This window comes from Brienomyrus brachyistius, chromosome 13, assembly GCF_023856365.1.
Source record: "Brienomyrus brachyistius isolate T26 chromosome 13, BBRACH_0.4, whole genome shotgun sequence".
NCBI classification, from domain to species: Eukaryota; Metazoa; Chordata; class Actinopteri; order Osteoglossiformes; family Mormyridae; genus Brienomyrus; species Brienomyrus brachyistius.
Window position 1 is genome coordinate 18,743,169 of NC_064545.1, and position 11,353 is coordinate 18,754,521.

Consider the following 11,353-nt stretch of genomic DNA (forward strand, 5'->3'; position numbering starts at 1 on the left):
AAAATGAGCTTTTTGAGCTGGTGAGACTAGCCTCAGCTCCTTTACCTATTGATAAAGTGGCTGCAAGAAGCTCAAGTTAAATCCCTTCATGGGGTCTGGGCTGAGACTACTAGCAAGTAATATAAATGCTTGGAGGGATGAGCAGAGCGGCCCAGTCCATTCAATCAGGGAGTTTTTTTTTGCACATTTTTCTGGGATCCTCTTCAAAACTTTTCGCTTGTAAAGCCCCCCCCCCCCACCCTGCCCCCTAGTGCCCCCCCTCCAGTGCCATCGATAACTTATCTCACCTGCTGCTTATTTTCAAAGGATGGTTAATTTCTGAGGTATTAAAAAAAGACAAGGAACATTATTCAAAATATGTTGACATAATTTCATGTCTTACTGGCCCAGATTAAATGCTTAAATTATGACTAAAAAACACAGCGGCAGTGTCTAGCAAGATGTAGTGTTAATCACATTGATCAGTCACCAAACAAACCTAGGAACTGGGGGTGTATTAGTGACATTACAATATTTGAGCGGTGGTGGCTCCGTGCCTGGGGGGCTGTGTTTGTTACGGCTGGGCTGTTGCGCAGCACTGACTTCGACAAGGCAGGGCTGAAGGTGTTCAGGGAGAATGTCTGAGGCCGGTGTGTGTTTGCATGCATGATGTGAGAGGGACAGTGGCAGCATTCATTATGTGAAAATCCAACTGTTCCCTCCGACAGAGGAGCATGGATTAATTAGCATTAAAATAACAGGGAGGCATGTCCTGCTGCTTGTCAGAGCTTGTCTTCACCACCTCCCCATTCAGAGCCGTGCGTGCCCAGGTGGAAGCCCTGTGTTTAGGTTAATGTAAGGGAATGGTGATATAGTAAACAAGTGCTAAGCTAGCTTTATCCTTTAGCGCAATGTTTCCTAACCCGGTTCTCGAGAATCCACATTTTTGCTCCCTCTGAGCTCCCTGCCAAACAATCCACATTTTTGCTTCTTACTGGGAGCTGGGAGGGAGCAAAAACCTGGACTCTCTGCAGGTCCCTGTGGACCGGATTGGGAAACACTGCTTTTACGTACAGTGTATACGGAACATTTTTCAGGACGATAAACATTTAATGTACTCATCATGACCCATTACACATGTTGTTTTATGTGCCTGCCTATTGTTATATTATGATGCATTGCTATGAATTATATACACTATAACATGGTACTCAGATGCCAACTTGCCGCTCCCATACGTTGGTTTGTCCCTGTTTTGATGATGTTGTTCGCTGCCCTCATTCCCTCACATATCCCACTGCCCTGAAAAGCCTGGACCCTCTATCCCAAATCCCCTGAATCAGTCAGATTAAGATTCATATTCAGATGCTTTATTGTCATCGTTGTTTCCACAGCAACAAAATTTAAAAGTGCATTTAAAAGTTCAATGTGTCGACTGTGCCATTAGGGGGCACACCAACAGCAGAGCATTACTGCTATATTGCTCAGGCTAAGACATATTTAATGCATTTGTCATTGACATTTGAGCATATTGGTCAGCAGTAAACAGAAAATTAATGTCATTATTCATCGCCTAATGAAGACAGTTAGATAGGGATGTAGCTTCCACGGTTCCATGGAATAATTAATTTGTTTGTTATTGCCTTTCGTGTTGTCTATTTTAAAGTTTTGCACAAAATCTATCTTGTTTCATGGTATGTCAGTGGAAGCTAATGATAACCGTTAATTTTTATTATATGAATTTAGCTTTAGTTTGGTTTTTCGCCCTGAATCCCTTAACACTGATGTCCCACCTGTCGAACAAGAGTGGTTACTAGGGGATATTAAGGACTTACTGTACCCAATTGGGTATCGTTAGATATTGTAGAGAGTCTCTGCAATACATCAGTCTTGGAATTTTCTATCTATGATATTCTGTTTGCAAGTTATAAATGTTTACATCTGAGGAGTCCAATTTTGCAAGTGGCCCATTCTGACATTTTGCCCTCAGTGAAGCTTTTTGGCGCCGTTTACCCAAAACTAGAAAGGAGGGTCTCCGCTCGTTTTTGGTCTATAGCTCTGTCAATAAAACTCTGGGAAAATGCAGTTGGTTTCTTGTATCAAGAAGCAGCATTTCTTGCTGAGCCAGATAACTTGATAGATTTAAGGTAGTATGGGCGAATGTGAACAAAGATAAAGTCGATTTAAACTAGGGTACCTTAAATCCAGTTTAGTGAAATAGGCCCCTATTCTCTGCTTAGTTCAGGGTACCACAGTTTAAATGGACTTTATCTTTGTTCACTTACATTTAGCCCAGACTAGCTTAAACCAAACAAGTTTTAGGGTTATAAACGTTTTTGATTGTTAAGCTTTATTCACTTTACTTGTGGAAAAATTAGTGGATTTACAGTTAATGGAACCAAATTTGGTGGAAGCTAATCGGTTTTCAAAGTTAGCCGTGACGCTAATCTGCTAATGAATAAGTTAGCTTCACTAGTTAGCAGGTTAGCAGAACCCTCCCGACCACTGCACAGAACTGATCAGTAAAGTTCAGTAAAGTTCATTGAACATTTAGCATGTAGCACTAGAATATCTCTCGCCTTGGTTGAGCCTTAGTTTACATTAAATGTCTAGTAATATCCTACTAATGGTAGCAGAAGAAAGGTCTTGATTATGCAGCAGAATCAGACAATGTTTGCTGTGCTCATAGCATACAATTCTTCATAATTACAAGAGATTCATGGAGCTGTCATACAGCCAAGAGGAAGTAATCCAAAACATAAACACGGTGAGCCTTGTCAAGACCTACAGAGTTCTGAAGGAAACCTAAACTAAACCCACATGCAAGCTCTGGGGGGGGGGGGGGGGGGGGGGGTTCCGAGATAGAGGGTTAGAGCTGAGACATCGCTACACTGGGGTGTTGAGTAGAAACCTGCTTTTTAATGACTTTTCTCGTTGCACGGTGAAATGTAGATGTTTGACGATATGGAGATATCTACTGAGGAGAAACGTAGCGGGCGTCAGTCCATGAGGACCTCGTGTGCCTTTGGGTGTGTAAACAACGGTCTTTCGAAACTTCCCTGAAGTCCAGGAAAAGTGGAAACTAACCAGACAGAGGCGTACTACTGACATGCCAGATCGGCGTGAAGACTGGGCAGAAACACGTTAAAATATCTGAGAATTATAATGTCGCCCACATTCAAGCAAGAAGAGCCTCTAACATCAGCCATCTCTTCAAAAAGCGGGTGGGGGGTTGATCTGACAGACATTGAGTTTTTGGGGGCATTATAGCAATCCTCTCCGCTCTGCTTCAGTTGATGGAACAGTCTGCAGCCCATGTCTGGCTGGTGATGGAAGGACGACGGAACTCCAGGCCCACGATTAGATGACTTTGCCCAGGGCTACGTCTGCAGTCCACAAGGACTCTGCCGCAGAAGACTGCGGGGGTGGACACACCTCACAAGTCACAGTGAAAGGGACACATCAGGTGTGACGTTGATGAGAATAAGCACCGCACCGGGGAGACAGGAGCGGAACTGGGTAACGTTCGTGCAGTATTTTCGTGGCCTTGTGCTTTTCTTAACATGCTGGGCCTGTTTGGCATTAGTGTCTCTGAACAGGCTGAATGTGTCTAAGGGGGAAAGGGAATGTCTCCTGTACATCCACATTCCCTTCTTCTTAGTTACTGCTATCCATGCAATATGTCTCCTGTGTTTGTATGTGTTCTTTGCCGTCTTGCACAAGAGCACGGAGAATGACAGAAATGCAGTTTTTATCCCATCTCATTGCTTTACTCATTTTCCATCCAGTACTCGCTTCCCGTGGGAGAGCTGTGATAGATGAAAGAGTCTGGTTTTCCACACAAAGGTTCATTATTAACTTACTATGATTTCGCTTAATGCTTTTCCATTTAGCTTGATGCAAATATAGAATACATTATGTATAGAACTCTAATCTGGAGTAAATCTTCAGTGAAAGTAATTATTTTGTATTTCAGCATCCGTATTACGTCTCACACAAAGCTGTAATGTTGGTCATACCTAGACGTAGAAACAGGACGGTCACTCTGACTGATGTAGAGTGCACCATGTTAACAAGCATGCGAAGAATTATTATTATTACAGTTATTCAGAAACCTGTTATGTAAGATGTCATTCTTTGGTAAAATTGTAGTTTATGAAGGATTACTTTTCAAATATTTGCTGTGCCTACGGAAATTTCGGGACAAAATCTTATGAATTCTATGTATAAACAATTGAGAAAAAACAGTAAAAACAGGTAAACGATGTATATTCATTAAAATGTCTGCTATTAATTTTAATTATTTGCATCCTCCTTACTGAACACTATCCTTTATTTCATAGCCTGAAAAACACAATATTCTTCTTTGTATAACATTTTGTTAATAATACATTGTCTCATTATACACAAACTCCTTTTATACACAAATTAATAATGAGGGGAACAGAAATAACATTTTCTAACTATGAAAATAAAGTAGAAAGGATTTTCAATGGGTTAATAGTTTAAATAAGAAAAAAAAATCTGTCATCCACAAACTTGCGTTTTTATAAATACTTCTGCATACACACAGCTCATGTTACCATAAAATTAAATCAGAGGATCTTTCAGAAGCTGGGATTAGCACAGTAACGGGAATGTCCATCAATCTGGGAGCAGTGATAGGAGAAGAGAGAGGAATTCAAAACCCTTGATCTCATTCCAGACAGATCATGTGACTCACCCATTATCTGCTTTCATCTGTTTGTACATCTTATATCCTTGTTTGTAAGGCACCAAGGGTAAAAGCATTACTTTGTCTAGCCATTTGTATGTTATTGTCAAACACGGACACACAGGCAGTCTTCTTTGTCTCTGTATAATCTACACAGATGTATCATTTCAGGTATTAAAATATGGATTAAGCTACATGTGGTTTTATGGTCACGTGCAAACAGTAAGCACATGGTGCGCTCTGCATTCAGACATGCTCTGACCCAGCCATCCGGCCCTTATCGAAGACATTAGATCTTCACCCCTGCCCATCTCTCATACATTCAGTACGTCGACCACGAGTAGCGAACGCCGGCTTAGCAGCTCATATACCATTTCTGGAGGCACACTTTCCAATATGGGGATGAATTGAGGGCACCGGCATTGCTTAACAGCCTTGTATCTAGGCCAAGGTCACCAACGGCTCCCTCTGACATCATTCAGAACCAATAATGGCATCATAATGGAGACGAACCGTCCTCCTCTTTAAGCGGCACAATAGGATGGTTCTCCAGCCTCAATACAGGCCCTGCTCACATACCCCCAACCCCCCCCCCCCTCAGAAACTGCTCAGCCAGGAATAAAAGGACCGTCTGGAAAAGGGGGTGCTGTTAATGAAGGAAGTATTTCATAAATAATGAAATGGTCTGATACAGCAATTTCATTATACTACTCTTGCATTCTGGTAACTGCTCCACAGACTTAAATCTTTGCCTGAAACATTTTCAAGGCAAATGCTGGTGAGTGACAATAAATAATAATTGTAATAATTTGGCAGGGGTGCAGTAATCCAATTAAGAAACTACATATACGTTTAACAACGGTGCAGTACCCCCCAAGTCAAAATTACATGTCTAGCAAATCTCAGGATTGAATGTTGGCCGCTTGTGCCGTCTCCTAATGTAGAGAGAAAGCAGGGTGCCCATCTCTTTGTATGCAAATCCAAAGGGGGGGGGGGGCGTGTGTTACTGACATGGAGTTAAGATTTCACCCCCGGAAACACAAATGGTACGGTCTGGAAGCTACGAATCAGTGGCCACGTGTAGCTGAGCTCGCGTGTTGTTGGGGGCGTTTCTGTGCTGGACTGGGGAAACTGGGAAGATATAAACACACTTGCACACACGCATTCTCACATACACACTGAATCATACACACACGCATACACAATCACACACACGCATATGCACACTTTTATACATACACACTCACTTATACAAAGACACACTTATAGACAGACACACACACACACCTCTACTATTCCTGTCATTGTGGGGACCCTCTATTCATTTCTATGGGCATAAACCCAATCCTAACCCCTACCCAGCCCTAACCTTAACCATTGGTAAAAAAGACTTTTGGTTATTTAAGTTACATTCACTGATTTATATTAAAGTGAGGTTTATATTGTGGGGACCTGAAAAATGTCCCCACAGGCTAAAAAGTAACAGGTTTTACCACATCGTAGGCACACTCTTTAAATACAATACACCCCCCCCGGCCCACACAGACACACACATTATTACAATAAATGCCCAGTTGCATGTCGACATACACCTGCATGTATTGGTGTGAGAATATGAGTGAGAGGGAGGTGGAGTGGTAAAGTAATTTGCATACTGCTGCATCTCTGTGCCATGCTGGGGGGGAGGGGGGGGGCATGGCCTCTGCCAGTCTCGAGACAATTACCAGGGGCACCAGGGCTTTGGGTGTTGATTAATCTCGCCTGTTTCCTGCTGTGTTTCGTTTCCTGCCTTGCGACCCAGCCTGAAACGCCGCTGCAGCCGCCAGAGTTACACAGCATGTATAGATGCTGTCCTGTCCTCACCTACATTTGCTTTTCATTGTGTTTTTATTCCACCAGCTGAGGTCTTTCGCTGCTACTCTGTTCCTGCTCAGTCCCGTTCCTTCATCTAATTCCTGCTAACTCCAGAAAGGATCCTATTTCTCTGCCTCATATTGCACAGAGCTTCATGCTTCTGACCACGGGCCAGAAGTAACTGTGTATAATTATTGATGTTTCCAATTGTTACCAACAGTTAATCCAGTTTTTTTATTTTTTCTCCTATTTGCGAAACTAGGAACAAAAATGTGAGTCATTCCCTTTTAAATTATGCATTTGCTAAATAAAGATATGTCTTAATATATATCTTTTTGTTTGTAGTATGAGCCCCCACAAAAAAATTCCGTTATTTTGTTATTCCTGTACATTCTGTTTGTACGTTATGGTACCGTTCTGGTCAGTACACCACAATGGCTCTATCCAGAGAGAGCATAAAATATTCAATTAATAAGGTATTTTATTCTAGTAAAGTCTGACTGTGCGAGGCCTTTGGAGGGTAATAAGAACCTGGGCTGCTTTCCTTACATTGTTTCTTTGTGTGCTGCCTAAGCCCCAGGACAGACGCAGCCAGTCAGCACCATGGACAGCGGCAACCTAACATGAAGCCCTCCATCAGTTTTCCTCTGGTGCTGCATGTCTTCCAGTTCCACATCCACTCGCCGTGAGCTCTGGGGCTCTTCATTGTGCAGACAGGACTCCAGAACGTATGGCAGAGAGAATAACGATTGCGTCGGCATACAGTAGAACCTCACTGGCGAGTTTCTCTACAAATGGGTACCGTTTGCCTCTGATGCAAGCAGGATATGCACTTGGGAATCTTTAGTGTGTGGCACGATTTAATAAAGAATGGTGCAAGACTGGCCACAGGGCACTTGTACATCAACTGCGTAACTGTAATCGGTTCACTTTTAGTGTTATATTTTTATAAAATAGCCATATATAAATATTGTGAAGGTATCTACAAATACATCAATTAATGAACTGAAATTCGCAAGTTCCAGTTGTCAGTTGAATAAAATAACCATCGTAGGTGAATCACGGGGTGGTAACGTGGCTTCTGTCATCTCCCAGTGGTGGCCACCCACCTCATTACGGCGAAATTACACCGATGGAGCCCTTAATTATTATGATTGTTATGGGCAGCTCTTTGCTGGAAATTAATGATGGCTCATTATGGGTTGAGCGTAGAGGCACGGGAGATGCATTGATTAGAGGTTGGATGATATTTGGTATTGTGTGAGTGCATCGGCTGATCTGTTTTTCATGTGGGCCGTCAGATAAAAGCGTGTCACGGATAACGATCACTGGGTTGGAGATTCACCCAGTGACCTGTAGGGGGCATCGGTCCCGTCCTTCGACATGTCCCATATCCACGTCTTTCTACAATTCCGCCCCCACTGTGACTGGGATCACTGCCTCTAATCTCTAGTGTAAGTGGGCCAGCCAAACTCAAGACGTTTTTATTGAGCAAATAATCCATTTTCCGCTTCCCCCTCCGCAGGCCTGATAGATGGAGTGTCACGCTTTTGCCTTTAAGTAAACATACAGTATGGGATGAGTATGTTGGGGCACATGCCGTTGATCGTATACATCAGGCCAGGCAGTGGGGGTACCATGCCAAAGTCACATTACCCCAAAGTGGCCAGGCTGGTCTCCAAGTGAAGGAATTGGAAGGATGGATAATGATCTACCACGACATGAAATATTAACTCCTTCACAGTGGGTTAATTGTTAGATGAGTACTGTATGAAGCTGAGGGGTAGTTTAATTGGCTGTGGCTTTCGTATTGGCTCGTTAAACCGCGATCGTTTGTGTCCTGACTCAGCCACAAGGGGGCGTATGCCTCTCTGGCCTGACAGATTTCTATGTCAGGGACAGACTCCAGTACTCTGAGATAATTAATCTAAAGCACTTTGTACTGGTGTAATTATATATGTTGAAATTTATATAGTTTTAAGGGGAAAAAAAGACCAAATCATCAACATTGAACCACGATTAATCTACCCTCAGTGCTGTTGCTTTCGTCACCAAATTAAAAATTACATTGTAAAATTCAAACAAATTCTGTAAATTGTAATCCTGTATGATTAATTGCACATCCATTTTAGACAATCTGCTTAGAGTCAGGGATTCGGGGGTGGGGGGGGGGGGTGGCAAAGCAAACCAACAAACGGCACTTTCACGGATTGCTACACATTGAAAAAAGGGGACAGAACGATCATTTGAACATCCTCTTCAATGAGTCACAAGCCCCGTAGATTCGGTGCCTGGTGTGACCTCTGTCACACTAATATCTGCTACGTGCTAAACACACACGGCTCCAGAGCTGCTTCCCAAAAGACTTGATATCGAGCTCTTTACTGCACATTTATTATGCTGGAATTATCTCACTTAAAGGTTTTGGAAAATGTACATCTCAACTCGTACCCAGTTAAAGGAGGTCATCTATAAGTGTGAGTGGGATTCCAGCTGTTTAAAAGGTATCTTAAACTATGCAAGTATAGCCAAATTCTCACGGAGCGTGAAAAAGCTGAAACCGCCACCAGAATTGCGAAAAAGAGGAAATGTTTTTAATAATTCATATATATTATTTGCACGGCAGGACGTGTGGGGTGGGCCGCTGCCTCACGCCTCCAAGGTAGGAAACACAGCGTGTGTGTAGAGATTGCATGTTCAGCCCACATGGTTTGGGTTTCCTTTGGGGAATCTGGTTTCCTCCTGCAGTGCAAAGCCATGCGGTTACGTCTGGAAAATGCTGTTAGTGTATGAGGTTGAAGTAAAAGGCCGAGGGACCAACAGCAATATGGCTGTTGCGTAGGCCGCGGGACTTGAACCCACAACCTTCCAGGCGGAGATCCCTAAACTCACTGAGCTTTGTTCTCCTTAACCTCTTTTGAATATTTTTTCATTTGATCTTTAATAATAATAACAAAAAACCTTTAGGGTAAATTTTTATTCTCTCTCTGTGGCTAGTTGTGTGGAAGATACAATACCACAAAAGTAAAAACAGGTAAACAAGCTGCTTTCATGAATAATGATTAAACACACGGATGGTGTGAACAGTACATCACCATTGCAAGTTTACCTTAATCACATCAACCAGATACAATATATAAATGGGTTAGAGTTTATACAGGCTGGCTGCAGATTGTTTATGCACATATAAATGGCTACAAAACATTATAAATCACGTATTGTAGTGTGTATAAAACACAAAGAAGAAACCATAGGTGACCTAGACATCTACTGAATATGAGTAAGAGTTTGCAAATCCTATAAACACTGTTTAGAGATTTTAAGGGTGAACTGTTACTGGCTTTGCCTTACAACAGCCCAGCTGAGCACCAGGAAGTGCCAGCCTCCATCTGGAAGGATGGCAGGCTCCCAGAGATGGCCGGCGTTTAGCTGAAGAGTACCACGCACTGATGCTGGACTCTCGGAAACAAATTTTAAAGGGACAGGACAGGTATAGGAGGAGTTTGCCAGAAAGGACCACAACTGTTGTTTCAGAGGCACCAAAATTCTTTAGAACTTTGAGGCCCTCTTTGGGGAGCCTCACATGGGGGGGGTTGGGGGGGCGTGAGGACACAGTGGGCTTGCAGCTAAGCCAGGTGCAGAACTCAGCTAGAGAAAGAGACAGGTGTGATTCGTGAATGGGAGAAGGAAAAAGGCTGAACACACTAATTACATGGAAGGTAGCAGTGACTTGAAACAAGCATTTAGTCCAGAGCTCACCTGCCACTCGATGGCTGAACAGTTCAATAGCTCCTGGCAGGGCGCCTGGGCTGTGTGGGCCGTCTGCTTTTCATGTGAGCGGAAAGCTCAACGGGAGGAAGGAGCGAGAACCCACAGGGGTCACCAGCGATCAGGTAGGGGCAGCGGGATCCGCGCCTGGCCAGGCAGGAGTCCTCTGCTACAGAAGAACAGCCTTGCGGCCATTGTGCAGATCATGACAGCAGGGGGAGCTGTACTCTAACTGCAAATCACAGTGGTCCAAGTACGGGACCACTGTTCCGACACGCAGAGTCCCTCTTTTTTATTACATGAAAATAAGTCATTCTGAACTGGTCATTCACTGTTGGATGGATGGATGGATGGATGGAGAAGGAGAAGATCATGAAGCAAAGAACGTCATATAATATGGAAATATTGAGAGGGAGATGAAAACAGAGAGGGCTATGGAGTCATGGTTGACCAATGTCGCCATATTAGCAGACTAAGTCTCTGTGTCTATGATCAGAAGATCGGTTCGAGCCCCGGCCTCAGCAGAACTGTCACATGTCCGTGGGCCCTTGAGCAAGACCCTTAACCCCCAGCTTTGGGGGCTCTGCATGCTGGCTGACCCTGCACTGCGACCCCCAAGCTATGGAGAACAAGATGGGGTTGGCAAAGAGAAGCATTCCAATGTACCTGTACTTATTGTGCAAATAGCAAATAGAGCATCTTTGTTTGTTTGCTTGTTTGTATAAATGGTTTGACACTATTTGAGCTGCAAAACATCTTCAAACAATTTGTCATGTGAATTACAGAGTAGATGATCACCAGGACGTGGATATTCTGATGTATGAATGAGTTTATGATCACTATGCCTCTCAGCTCTAAATACAGTTAATTATGGCCAGTCTGTTAACACATTGATTAACCATAAGCCCTAGAGAGACTTGGACCAGTGTATCGAACAGTCAGGTCTTGCAATAAAAACAAAATAAAACAAAGAGGGGAAAAAAACTAGCGAATGTCTTTCGGAACAGTTCTCAGGATCCGTGGTGTCCACTTTTTGGT

General features: G+C 43.2%; 1 long non-coding RNA gene across 1 annotated transcript in view; it reads left to right on the plus strand.

The window, feature by feature from the left end:
* The window catches only part of LOC125706342 (uncharacterized), a 44,860-nt gene extending 40,446 nt beyond the window's left edge, over window positions 1–4,414 (plus strand). Inside the window, exon 4 of the long non-coding RNA XR_007381976.1 lies at window positions 3,273–4,414. This is a non-coding gene — a long non-coding RNA (uncharacterized LOC125706342). The remainder of the gene's footprint in view (window positions 1–3,272) is intronic.
* Window positions 4,415–11,353: the final 6,939 nt, after the last annotated feature.